This window comes from Arachis stenosperma, chromosome 3, assembly GCF_014773155.1.
Source record: "Arachis stenosperma cultivar V10309 chromosome 3, arast.V10309.gnm1.PFL2, whole genome shotgun sequence".
Classification (NCBI taxonomy): Eukaryota; Viridiplantae; Streptophyta; class Magnoliopsida; order Fabales; family Fabaceae; genus Arachis; species Arachis stenosperma.
In genome coordinates, this window is record NC_080379.1 from 115022375 (window position 1) to 115036963 (window position 14589).

Genomic DNA, 14589 nt, shown 5'->3' on the forward strand with positions numbered 1-14589 from the left:
ACATAAAAGTTTTGATTTAAATTAGTGAATTTTTTTTCAAAAAATAGGGTCTTAGAAGAAACTTATTATCTTTTCAATCAAGTAGAAAATGCATGCAATTAACCTATTACTATGCAATCTATCCTATTCTATAAAAGAAAAACTAACTAAATATCCTATTTTATTGGTGTTAAGGAAGAGAAATTACCTCCGGAAGTCAGGTACTGACCGACCTCCCCACATTTACGGCTTTGCACCGTCCTCGGTGCCATCTGTCAGGAATAAAGGTGGGCTGGTAACAGTATCTCCACAGTCGGGACTGGTGCACGTAATTGGGATCATCAACAATGGCGCCAAAAACTTGGTAGCGCTCTCAAACGTGAATCACACTTAGTCACAACTCCGCACAACTAACCAGCAAGTGCACTGGGTCGTCCAAGTAATACCTTACGTGAGTAAGGGTCGATCTCACTGATGAGCGGATAATTTGTATGCTTTTTGGCATTGTTTTTAGTATGTTTTTAGTATCTTTTAGTTAGTTTTTATTATATTTTTATTAGTTTTTAGTTAAAATTCACTTTTCTGGACTTTACTATGAGTTTGTGTGTTTTTCTGTGATTTCAGGTATTTTCTGGCTGAAATTGAGGGATCTGAGCAAAAATCTGATCCAGAGACTCAAAAGGACTGCAGATGCTGTTGGATTCTGACCTCCCTGCACTCGAAGTGGATTTTCTGGAGCTACAGAAGCCCAATTGGCGCGCTCTCAACGGCGTTGGAAAGTAGACATCCTGGGCTTTCCATCAATATATGATAGTCCATACTTTGCCCAAGATTTGATGGCCCAAACCGGCGTTCAAAGTCACCCTCAGAAATCCCAGCGTTAAACGCCGGAACTGGCACCTAAATGGGAGTTAAACGCCCAAACTGGCATAAAAGCTGGCTTTTAACTCCAAGAAGAGTCTCTACACGAAAATGTTTCATTGCTCAGCCCAAGCACACACCAAGTGGGCCCGGAAGTGGATTTCTATGTCATTTACTCATCTCTGTACACCCTAGGCTACTAGTTTTCTATATATAGGACCTTTTACTATTGTATTTTCATCTTTTGATCATGTTTTTATGATTGAACCCTCTTTGGGAGGCTGGCCATTCGGCCATGCCTAGACCTTGTTCTTATGTATTTTCAACGGTGGAGTTTCTACACACCATAGATTAAGGTGTGGAGCTCTGCTGTACCTCGAGTATTAATGCAATTATTATTGTTCTTCTATTCAATTCCGCTTGTTCTTTGTCCAAGATATCACTTGTTCTTCAACTTGATGAATGTGATGATCTGTGACACTCATCATCATTCTCACTCATGAACAAAGTGACTGACAACCACTCTTGTTCTACAAGCATACGAGGCTCTAGTGAATATCTCTTGGATTCTTTAACTGGAATCTTCGTGGTATAGGCGAGAACTGATGGCGGCATTCAAGAGAATCCGGAAGGTCTAAACCTTGTCTGTGGTATTCTGAGTAGGATTCAATGATTGAATGACTGTGACGTGCTTCAAACTCCTAGCAGGCGGGGCGTTAGTGACAGACGCAAAAGGATCGATGGATTTTATTCCGGCCTGACCGAGAACCGACAGCTGATTAGCCTATGCTGTGATAGAGCATCAGGGACGTATTTTCACTGAGAGGATGGGAGGTAGCCATTGACAACGGTGAAACCCTACACGAGCTTGCCATGGAAAGGAGTAAGAAGGATTGGATGAAGACTGTAGGAAAGCAGAGAGACGGAAGGGAAGGCATCTTCATACGCTTATCTGAAGCTCTCACCAATGATATACATAAGTATCTCTATCTTTATCTTTAAGCTTTATTCATCATCTATACCCATTTGAGTCTGCCTGACTGAGATTTACAAGGTGACCATAGCTTGCTTCATACCAACAATCTCCGTGGGATCGACCCTTACTCACGTAAGGTATTACTTGGACGACCCAGTGCACTTGCTGGTTAGTTGTGCGAAGTTGTAGTGATCACAATTTCGCGCACCAAGTTTTTGGCGCCGTTGCCGGGGATTGTTTGTGTATGGACAACTGACGGTTCATCTTGTTGCTTAGATTAGGTATTATTTTTCTTCAGAGTTCTTAAGAATGAATTCTAGTGTTTCAAGGTGATGTTCTTATCATCACCAAAGCTGATTGATCATCATCAATTTAGCTCTTGAATGCAATGTCCTGCTGAAGCTTAGCCGGCCATGTCTAATTCCTTTAGACTAAAGCTTTAGACTAACATTGCATGATTCCTGGAATTCTCATTTAGAATTTTGATACCTTTATTTTCCTTTTCACTTAATTTTCGAAAAAACCAAAAAAAATACAAAATCATAAAAACCAAAAATATTTTATGTTTCTTGAGTCTAGTGTCTCATCTTAAGTTTGGTGTCAATTGCATACATTCATTCATGTGTCTTAAGGATCTTCAAGTAATTCTTGATGATTTCTTACTCTGATCTTTGAATTCTTTTGACTTGAGTATTTATGTGTCTCATATAGTGTCAGTAGTATACAAACTGCTAAGTTTGGTGTCTTGCATGCATTGTTATTTGATTTTAGTTGCATTTGATTATTCCTTATTATTAAAAATCCAAAAATATTTTTAATTTGTGTCTTTTCAAGTCAATAATACAGAGAATTAAAGATTCAGAACATACTGCAGAGGAATTATACAGAAAAAGGTGGGCATTCAAAAATGCCCAGTGAAGAAGACAGACTGGCGTTTAAACGCCAGCCAGGGTACCTGGCTGGGCGTTTAATGCCCAAAAGGGTAGAGTTTTGGGCGTTAAACGCCAGAATGGATACCATTCTGGGCGTTTAACGCCAGGATGGCACTAGGGGGAAGATTTTGTTTTCAAAATCAATTTTTTTCAAGTTTTCAAAGTTTTTCAAAATCAAATCTTTTTCAAATCATATCTTTTCAATCAAATGTTTTCAAAATCAATTTCTTTCCTTTTTAAAAGATACTTGCTAATAATTAATGATTTGATTGAACATTTCAAGTATGTTGCCTTTTCTGTTGAGAGAGGTTTTAATGTTTAAATCATATCTTTTCTTGTTAGGCAAGTCATTAATTTTTAAAATCATATCTTTTCAAATTGTTTTCAAATCATATCTTTTAAAATTGTTTTCAAATCATATCTTCTCAATCACATCTTTTTAAAACCATAACTTTTCAATCATATCTTTTTTCACATCTTTTTCAAAATAAGTTTTCAATCAAATCTTTTTAATTTCTAAATTTCAAAATCTTTTTCAAAAATCACTTGATTTCTTTTCCACTTTGAGTTTTCGAAAATTATCAATCAATTTTTCAAAATGTTTTCAAAATCTTTTACTTAATTTTCGAAAAATACTTCCCTTCTTGTCACATCCTTCTATTTATGAACTAACTCTATTCCTTAATGCAAAATTCGAACTCCATCTTCTTTGATAAGTTCGAATTTTCTACTTCTGTCTTCCACTTTTCTTTTCCTCTGACACCTCAAGGAATCTCTATACTGTAACATAGAGGATTCCACATTTTCTTGTTCTCTTCTCTTTCATATGAGCAGGAACAAAGACAAAGGCATTCTTGTTGAAGCTGACCCTGAACCTGAAAGGACCTTGAAGCGAAAGCTAAGAGAAGCTAAAGCACAATTCTCTATAGAGGACCTAACCGAATTCTTCAAAGAAGAAGAAGACATGGCAGCCGAAAACAACAACAATGCAAACAATGCAAGGAAGGTGCTGGGTGACTTTACTGCACCTACTCCCAACTTCTATGGGAGAAGCATCTCTATCCCTGCCATTGGAGCAAACAACTTTGAGCTTAAGCCTCAATTAGTTTCTCTAATGCAACAGAATTGCAAGTTCCATGGACTTCCAATGGAAGATCCTCATCAGTTTTTAGCTGAGTTCTTGCAAATCTGTGACACAGTCAAGACTAATGGGGTTGACCCTGAGGTCTACAGACTGATGCTATTCCCTTTTGCTGTAAGAGACAGAGCTAGAATATGGTTGGACTCACAACCTAAAGATAGCCTGGACTCTTGGGAAAAGCTAGTCAATGCCTTCTTGGCAAAGTTCTTTCCACCTCAAAAATGGAGTAAGCTTAGAGTGGAAGTCCAAACCTTCAGACAGAAGGATGGAGAATCCCTCTATGAAGCCTGGGAAAGATACAAACAATTAATCAGAAAATGTCCCTCAGACATGCTTTCTGAATGGAGCATCATAGGTATTTTCTATGATGGTCTCTCTGAACTATCCAAGATGTCTTTGGATAGCTCTGCTGGAGGATCTCTTCATCTGAAGAAGACGCCTACAGAGGCTCAGGAGCTCATTGAAATGGTTGCAAATAACCAATTCATGTACACTTCTGAAAGGAATCCTGTGAACAATGGGACTAGTCAGAAGAAAGGAGTTCTTGAGATTGACACTCTGAACGCCATATTGGCTCAGAATAAAATATTGACTCAACAAGTCAATTTGATTTCTCAAAGTCTGTCTGGAATGCAAAATGCACCAAGCAGTACTAAGGATGCTTCATCTGAGGAAGAAGCCTATGATCCTGAGAACCCTTCAATGGAAGAGGTGAACTACCTAGGAGAACCCTATGGAAACACCTATAATTCTTCATGGAGAAATCACCCAAATTTCTCATGGAAGAATCAAGAGAGACCTCAACAAGGTTTCAACAACAATAATGGTGGAAGAAACAGGTTTAGCAATGGCAAGCCCTTTCCATCCTCTTCTCAGCAACAGACAGAGAATTCTAAGCAGAACCCCTCTGACTTAGCAACCATGGTCTCTGATCTAATCAAAACCACTCAAAGTTTCATGACTGAAACAAGGTCCTCCATTAGGAATTTGGAAGGACAAGTGGGACAGCTGAGCAAGAAAGTTACTGAACTCCCTCCTAGTACTCTCCCAAGTAATACAAAAGAAAATCCAAAAGGAGAGTGCAAGGCCATCAATATGGCCGAATTTGGAGAGGAAGGGGAGGAAGTGAACGCCACTGAGGAAGGCCTCAATGGGCGTGCACCAACCTCCAATGAGTTCCCCAATGAGGAACCATGGGAATCTGAGACTCAAAATGAGACCATAGAGATTCCATTGGACTTACTTCTGTCTTTCATGAGCTCTGATGAGTATTCTTCCTCTGAAGAGGATGAGTATGTCACTGAAGAGCAAGTTGCTAAATACCTTGGAGCAATCATGAAGCTAAATGACAAGTTGTTTGGAAATGAGATTTGGGAGAATGAACCTCCTTTGCTCACCAAAGAACTGGATGACTTGTCTAGGCAGAGATTACCTCAAAAGAAACAAGATCCTGGGAAGTTTTCAATACCTTGTACCATAGGCACCATGACCTTCAAGAAGGCTCTGTGTGACTTAGGGTCAAGTGTAAACCTCATGCCTCTCTCTGTAATAGAGAAGCTAGGGATCTTTGAGGTACAAGCTGCAAGAATCTCACTAGAGATGGCAGACAACTCAAGAAAACAAGCTCATGGACTTGTAGAGAATGTTTTGGTGAAAGTTGAAGACCATTACATCCCTACTGATTTCATAGTCCTAGAGACTGGGAAGTGCATGGATGAATCCATCATCCTTGGCAGACCCTTCCTAGCCACAGCAAAGGCTGTGATTGATGTTGATGGAGGTGAACTGATCATTCAAATGAATGAAGAATCCTTGGTGTTTAAGGCTCAAGGATATCCCTCTGTCACCATGGAGAAGAAGCATGAAGAGCTTCTCTCAAATCAGAGACAAACAGAGCCCCCACAGTCAAACTCTAAGTTTGGTGTTGGGAGGCCACAACCAAACTCTAAGTTTGGTGTTGAACCCCCACACTCAAACTCTAAGTTTGGTGTTGGGAGGTTCCAACATTGCTCTGAGTATCTGTGAGGCTCCATGAGAGCCCTCTGTCAAGCTACTGACATTAAAGAAGCGCTTGTTGGGAGGCAACCCAATGATTATATTTTATATAGTTTCTTTTGTTATTTTATGTTTTTTGTAGGTTGATGATCATAAGAAGTCACAAAATCCATTGAAAAAGCAAAAACAAAATGAAAAACAGGAAGAAAAACAGCACACCCTGGAGGAAGATGTTGCTGGCGTTCAAACGCCAGTAAACCTAGCAGTTGGGCGTTTAACGCCCAGTCTGGCACCATTCTGGGCGTTTAACGCCAGAAAGGGGCACCAGACTGGCGTTAAACGCCAGGAATGGGCATCAGCCCGGCGTTTAACGCCAGAAATGGCTCAAAACGTGATTTTGAGTGCCATTTGGTGCAGGGATGACTTTTCCTTGACACCTCAGGATCTGTGGACCCCACAGGATCCCCACCAACCCACCACACTCTCTCTTCTTCTTCACCCATTCACCAATCACCTCAATACCTCTTCCTCATAAACCCTTCTTCACTCCTTCATTTTCACACCACCTAAACACCACTTCTCCCCCTCTATGGCCGAAACACAAGCCACTCCCTTCTTCCTCATTTCTTCTTCTTCTACTCTCTTCTTTCTTCTTTTGCTCGAGGACGAGCAAACCTTTTAAGTTTGGTGTGGTAAAAGCATTGCTTTTTTTTTTCCATAACCATTTATGGCATCCAAAGCCGGTTCAACTGAGAAGGCATGACCTCAAGCCCATCACTAAGAGAAGGATGGAGCAAACAAGAGACCCCTCTCATCAAGAGATCCCTGAGATACCTCAAGGGATGCACTTTCCTCCACAAGACTATTGGGAGCAAATCAACACCTCCCTAGGAGAATTGAGTTCCAACATGGGACAACTAAGGGTGGAGCACCAAGAACACTCCATTCTCCTCCATGAAATTAGAGAAGATCAAAGAATCATGAGAGAGGAGCAACAAAGACAAGGAAGAGACATTAAGGAGCACAAGCACTCCATAAGACCTTCAAGAGGAAGAACAAGCCGCCATCACTAAGGTGGACCCGTTCTTTAATCTCCTTGTTCTTTGCTTTTCTGTTTTTCGAAAATTATGCTTTATGTTATCCATGTTTGTGTCTTATGATCATTAGTGTCTTAGTGTCTATGCCTTAAAGCTATGAATATGAATCCATCACCTTTCTTAAATGAAAACTGTTTTTATTACAAAAGAACAAGAAGTACAGGATTTCGAATTCATCTTTAAAACTAGCTTAATTAGTATGATGTGGTGACAGTACTTTTTGTTTTCTGAATGTATGCTTGAACAGTGCATATGTCTTTTGAATTTGTTGTTCATGAATGTTAAAATTGTTGGCTCTTGAAAGAATGATGAAAAAGGAGACATGTTACTGAGGATCTGAAAAATCATAAAAATGATTCTTGAAGCAAGAAAAAGCAGTGAATACAAAAGAAAAAAAAAAGAAGAGAAAGAGAAAAACGAAAAAGAAAAAAAAAGGGAAAAAGAAAAAGAAAGAAAAAGAAAGAAATAAAGTTGTGATCCAAGGCAAAAAGAGTGTGCTTAAGAACCCTGGACATCTCTAATTGGGGACTCTAGCAAAGCTGAGTCACAATCTGAAAAGGTTCACCCAATTATGTGTCTGTGGCATGTATGTATCCGGTGGTAATACTGGAAGATAGAGTGCTTTGGGCCACGGCCAAGACTCATAAAGTAGCTGTGTTCAAGAATCATCATACCTAACTAAGAGAATCAATAACACTATCTGGATTCTGAGTTCCTAAAGAAGCCAATCATTCTGAATTTCAAAGGATAGAGTGAGATGCCAAAACTGTTCGGAGGCAAAAAGCTACTAGTCCCGCTCATCTAATTTGGAGCTAAGTTTCATTGATAATTTGGAGTCTATAGTATATTCTCTTCTTTTTATCTTATTTGATTTTCAGTTGCTTGGGGACAAGCAACAATTTAAGTTTGGTGTTGTGATGAGCGGATAATTTGTATGCTTTTTGGCATTGTTTTTAGTATGTTTTTAGTATCTTTTAGTTAGTTTTTATTATATTTTTATTAGTTTTTAGTTAAAATTCACTTTTCTGGACTTTACTATGAGTTTGTGTGTTTTTCTGTGATTTCAGGTATTTTCTGGCTGAAATTGAGGGATCTGAGCAAAAATCTGATCCAGAGACTCAAAAGGACTGCAGATGCTGTTGGATTCTGACCTCCCTGCACTCGAAGTGGATTTTCTGGAGCTACAGAAGCCCAATTGGCGCGCTCTCAACGGCGTTGGAAAGTAGACATCCTGGGCTTTCCATCAATATATGATAGTCCATACTTTGCCCAAGATTTGATGGCCCAAACCGGCGTTCAAAGTCACCCTCAGAAATCCCAGCGTTAAACGCCGGAACTGGCACCTAAATGGGAGTTAAACGCCCAAACTGGCATAAAAGCTGGCTTTTAACTCCAAGAAGAGTCTCTACACGAAAATGTTTCATTGCTCAGCCCAAGCACACACCAAGTGGGCCCGGAAGTGGATTTCTATGTCATTTACTCATCTCTGTACACCCTAGGCTACTAGTTTTCTATATATAGGACCTTTTACTATTGTATTTTCATCTTTTGATCATGTTTTTATGATTGAACCCTCTTTGGGAGGCTGGCCATTCGGCCATGCCTAGACCTTGTTCTTATGTATTTTCAACGGTGGAGTTTCTACACACCATAGATTAAGGTGTGGAGCTCTGCTGTACCTCGAGTATTAATGCAATTATTATTGTTCTTCTATTCAATTCCGCTTGTTCTTTGTCCAAGATATCACTTGTTCTTCAACTTGATGAATGTGATGATCTGTGACACTCATCATCATTCTCACTCATGAACAAAGTGACTGACAACCACTCTTGTTCTACAAGCATACGAGGCTCTAGTGAATATCTCTTGGATTCTTTAACTGGAATCTTCGTGGTATAGGCGAGAACTGATGGCGGCATTCAAGAGAATCCGGAAGGTCTAAACCTTGTCTGTGGTATTCTGAGTAGGATTCAATGATTGAATGACTGTGACGTGCTTCAAACTCCTAGCAGGCGGGGCGTTAGTGACAGACGCAAAAGGATCGATGGATTTTATTCCGGCCTGACCGAGAACCGACAGCTGATTAGCCTATGCTGTGACAGAGCATCAGGGACGTATTTTCACTGAGAGGATGGGAGGTAGCCATTGACAACGGTGAAACCCTACACGAGCTTGCCATGGAAAGGAGTAAGAAGGATTGGATGAAGACTGTAGGAAAGCAGAGAGACGGAAGGGAAGGCATCTTCATACGCTTATCTGAAGCTCTCACCAATGATATACATAAGTATCTCTATCTTTATCTTTAAGCTTTATTCATCATCTATACCCATTTGAGTCTGCCTGACTGAGATTTACAAGGTGACCATAGCTTGCTTCATACCAACAATCTCCGTGGGATCGACCCTTACTCACGTAAGGTATTACTTGGACGACCCAGTGCACTTGCTGGTTAGTTGTGCGAAGTTGTAGTGATCACAATTTCGCGCACCAAGTTTTTGGCGCCGTTGCCGGGGATTGTTTGTGTATGGACAACTGACGGTTCATCTTGTTGCTTAGATTAGGTATTATTTTTCTTCAGAGTTCTTAAGAATGAATTCTAGTGTTTCAAGGTGATGTTCTTATCATCACCAAAGCTGATTGATCATCATCAATTTAGCTCTTGAATGCAATGTCCTGCTGAAGCTTAGCCGGCCATGTCTAATTCCTTTAGACTAAAGCTTTAGACTAACATTGCATGATTCCTGGAATTCTCATTTAGAATTTTGATACCTTTATTTTCCTTTTCACTTAATTTTCGAAAAACCCAAAAAAAATTACAAAATCATAAAAACCAAAAATATTTGATGTTTCTTGAGTCTAGTGTCTCATCTTAAGTTTGGTGTCAATTGCATACATTCATTCATGTGTCTTAAGGATCTTCAAGTAATTCTTGATGATTTCTTACTCTGATCTTTGAATTCTTTTGACTTGAGTATTTATGTGTCTCATATAGTGTCAGTAGTATACAAACTGCTAAGTTTGGTGTCTTGCATGCATTGTTATTTGATTTTAGTTGCATTTTGATTATTCCTTATTATTAAAAATCCAAAAATATTTTTAATTTGTGTCTTTTCAAGTCAATAATACAGAGAATTAAAGATTCAGAACATACTGCAGAGGAATTATACAGAAAAAGGTGGGCATTCAAAAATGCCCAGTGAAGAAGACAGACTGGCGTTTAAACGCCAGCCAGGGTACCTGGCTGGGCGTTTAATGCCCAAAAGGGTAGAGTTTTGGGTGTTAAACGCCAGAATGGATACCATTCTGGGCGTTTAACGCCAGGATGGCACTAGGGGGAAGATTTTGTTTTCAAAATCAATTTTTTTCAAGTTTTCAAAGTTTTTCAAAATCAAATCTTTTTCAAATCATATCTTTTCAATCAAATGTTTTCAAAATCAATTTCTTTCCTTTTTAAAAGATACTTGCTAATAATTAATGATTTGATTGAACATTTCAAGTATGTTGCCTTTTCTGTTGAGAGAGGTTTTAATGTTTGAATCATATCTTTTCTTGTTAGGCAAGTCATTAATTTTTAAAATCATATCTTTTCAAATTGTTTTCAAATCATATCTTTTAAAATTGTTTTCAAATCATATCTTCTCAATCACATCTTTTTAAAACCATAACTTTTCAATCATATCTTTTTTCACATCTTTTTCAAAATAAGTTTTCAATCAAATCTTTTTAATTTCTAAATTTCAAAATCTTTTTCAAAAATCACTTGATTTCTTTTCCACTTTGAGTTTTCGAAAATTATCAATCAATTTTTCAAAATGTTTTCAAAATCTTTTACTTAATTTTCGAAAAATACTTCCCTTCTTCTCACATCCTTCTATTTATGAACTAACTCTATTCCTTAATGCAAAATTCGAACTCCATCTTCTTTGATAAGTTCGAATTTTCTACTTCTGTCTTCCACTTTTCTTTTCCTCTGACACCTCAAGGAATCTCTATACTGTAACATAGAGGATTCCACATTTTCTTGTTCTCTTCTCTTTCATATGAGCAGGAACAAAGACAAAGGCATTCTTGTTGAAGCTGACCCTGAACCTGAAAGGACCTTGAAGCGAAAGCTAAGAGAAGCTAAAGCACAATTCTCTATAGAGGACCTAACCGAATTCTTCAAAGAAGAAGAAGACATGGCAGCCGAAAACAACAACAATGCAAACAATGCAAGGAAGGTGCTGGGTGACTTTACTGCACCTACTCCCAACTTCTATGGGAGAAGCATCTCTATCCCTGCCATTGGAGCAAACAACTTTGAGCTTAAGCCTCAATTAGTTTCTCTAATGCAACAGAATTGCAAGTTCCATGGACTTCCAATGGAAGATCCTCATCAGTTTTTAGCTGAGTTCTTGCAAATCTGTGACACAGTCAAGACTAATGGGGTTGACCCTGAGGTCTACAGACTGATGCTATTCCCTTTTGCTGTAAGAGACAGAGCTAGAATATGGTTGGACTCACAACCTAAAGATAGCCTGGACTCTTGGGAAAAGCTAGTCAATGCCTTCTTGGCAAAGTTCTTTCCACCTCAAAAATTGAGTAAGCTTAGAGTGGAAGTCCAAACCTTCAGACAGAAGGATGGAGAATCCCTCTATGAAGCCTGGGAAAGATACAAACAATTAATCAGAAAATGTCCCTCAGACATGCTTTCTGAATGGAGCATCATAGGTATTTTCTATGATGGTCTCTCTGAACTATCCAAGATGTCTTTGGATAGCTCTGCTGGAGGATCTCTTCATCTGAAGAAGACGCCTACAGAGGCTCAGGAGCTCATTGAAATGGTTGCAAATAACCAATTCATGTACACTTCTGAAAGGAATCCTGTGAACAATGGGACTAGTCAGAAGAAAGGAGTTCTTGAGATTGACACTCTGAACGCCATATTGGCTCAGAATAAAATATTGACTCAACAAGTCAATTTGATTTCTCAAAGTCTGTCTGGAATGCAAAATGCACCAAGCAGTACTAAGGATGCTTCATCTGAGGAAGAAGCCTATGATCCTGAGAACCCTTCAATGGAAGAGGTGAACTACCTAGGAGAACCCTATGGAAACACCTATAATTCTTCATGGAGAAATCACCCAAATTTCTCATGGAAGAATCAAGAGAGACCTCAACAAGGTTTCAACAACAATAATGGTGGAAGAAACAGGTTTAGCAATGGCAAGCCCTTTCCATCCTCTTCTCAGCAACAGACAGAGAATTCTAAGCAGAACCCCTCTGACTTAGCAACCATGGTCTCTGATCTAATCAAAACCACTCAAAGTTTCATGACTGAAACAAGGTCCTCCATTAGGAATTTGGAAGGACAAGTGGGACAGCTGAGCAAGAAAGTTACTGAACTCCCTCCTAGTACTCTCCCAAGTAATACAAAAGAAAATCCAAAAGGAGAGTGCAAGGCCATCAATATGGCCGAATTTGGAGAGGAAGGGGAGGAAGTGAACGCCACTGAGGAAGGCCTCAATGGGCGTGCACCAACCTCCAATGAGTTCCCCAATGAGGAACCATGGGAATCTGAGACTCAAAATGAGACCATAGAGATTCCATTGGACTTACTTCTGTCTTTCATGAGCTCTGATGAGTATTCTTCCTCTGAAGAGGATGAGTATGTCACTGAAGAGCAAGTTGCTAAATACCTTGGAGCAATCATGAAGCTAAATGACAAGTTGTTTGGAAATGAGATTTGGGAGAATGAACCTCCTTTGCTCACCAAAGAACTGGATGACTTGTCTAGGCAGAGATTACCTCAAAAGAAACAAGATCCTGGGAAGTTTTCAATACCTTGTACCATAGGCACCATGACCTTCAAGAAGGCTCTGTGTGACTTAGGGTCAAGTGTAAACCTCATGCCTCTCTCTGTAATAGAGAAGCTAGGGATCTTTGAGGTACAAGCTGCAAGAATCTCACTAGAGATGGCAGACAACTCAAGAAAACAAGCTCATGGACTTGTAGAGAATGTTTTGGTGAAAGTTGAAGACCATTACATCCCTACTGATTTCATAGTCCTAGAGACTGGGAAGTGCATGGATGAATCCATCATCCTTGGCAGACCCTTCCTAGCCACAGCAAAGGCTGTGATTGATGTTGATGGAGGTGAACTGATCATTCAAATGAATGAAGAATCCTTGGTGTTTAAGGCTCAAGGATATCCCTCTGTCACCATGGAGAAGAAGCATGAAGAGCTTCTCTCAAATCAGAGACAAACAGAGCCCCCACAGTCAAACTCTAAGTTTGGTGTTGGGAGGCCACAACCAAACTCTAAGTTTGGTGTTGAACCCCCACACTCAAACTCTAAGTTTGGTGTTGGGAGGTTCCAACATTGCTCTGAGTATCTGTGAGGCTCCATGAGAGCCCTCTGTCAAGCTACTGACATTAAGAAGCGCTTGTTGGGAGGCAACCCAATGATTATATTTTATATAGTTTCTTTTGTTATTTTATGTTTTTTGTAGGTTGATGATCATAAGAAGTCACAAAATCCATTGAAAAAGCAAAAACAAAATGAAAAACAGGAAGAAAAACAGCACACCCTGGAGGAAGATGTTGCTGGCGTTCAAACGCCAGTAAACCTAGCAGTTGGGCGTTTAACGCCCAGTCTGGCACCATTCTGGGCGTTTAACGCCAGAAAGGGGCACCAGACTGGCGTTAAACGCCAGGAATGGGCATCAGCCCGGCGTTTAACGCCAGAAATGGCTCAAACGTGATTTTGAGTGCCATTTGGTGCAGGGATGACTTTTCCTTGACACCTCAGGATCTGTGGACCCCACAGGATCCCCACCAACCCACCACACTCTCTCTTCTTCTTCACCCATTCACCAATCACCTCAATACCTCTTCCTCATAAACCCTTCTTCACTCCTTCATTTTCACACCACCTAAACACCACTTCTCCCCCTCTATGGCCGAAACACAAGCCACTCCCTTCTTCCTCATTTCTTCTTCTTCTACTCTCTTCTTTCTTCTTTTGCTCGAGGACGAGCAAACCTTTTAAGTTTGGTGTGGTAAAAGCATTGCTTTTTTTTTCCATAACCATTTATGGCATCCAAAGCCGGTTCAACTGAGAAGGCATGACCTCAAGCCCATCACTAAGAGAAGGATGGAGCAAACAAGAGACCCCTCTCATCAAGAGATCCCTGAGATACCTCAAGGGATGCACTTTCCTCCACAAGACTATTGGGAGCAAATCAACACCTCCCTAGGAGAATTGAGTTCCAACATGGGACAACTAAGGGTGGAGCACCAAGAACACTCCATTCTCCTCCATGAAATTAGAGAAGATCAAAGAATCATGAGAGAGGAGCAACAAAGACAAGGAAGAGACATTAAGGAGCACAAGCACTCCATAAGACCTTCAAGAGGAAGAACAAGCCGCCATCACTAAGGTGGACCCGTTCTTTAATCTCCTTGTTCTTTGCTTTTCTGTTTTTCGAAAATTATGCTTTATGTTTATCCATGTTTGTGTCTTATGATCATTAGTGTCTTAGTGTCTATGCCTTAAAGTTATGAATATGAATCCATCACCTTTCTTAAATGAAAACTGTTTTTATTACAAAAGAACAAGAAGTACAG

The 14589-nt window shown here is 39.8% G+C and overlaps 2 non-coding genes across 2 annotated transcripts; both read right to left on the bottom strand.

Moving 5' to 3' along the window:
- Nucleotides 1–4117: 4117 nt before the first annotated feature.
- LOC130971622 (small nucleolar RNA R71) lies at nucleotides 4118–4225 on the bottom strand. The gene has a single exon (XR_009082834.1). It is a non-coding gene; the product is annotated as a small nucleolar RNA R71 (small nucleolar RNA).
- Nucleotides 4226–11564: 7339 nt separating this feature from the next.
- On the bottom strand, nucleotides 11565–11672 carry LOC130971623 (small nucleolar RNA R71). Its single transcript, XR_009082835.1, has one exon. It is a non-coding gene; the product is annotated as a small nucleolar RNA R71 (small nucleolar RNA).
- Nucleotides 11673–14589: the final 2917 nt, after the last annotated feature.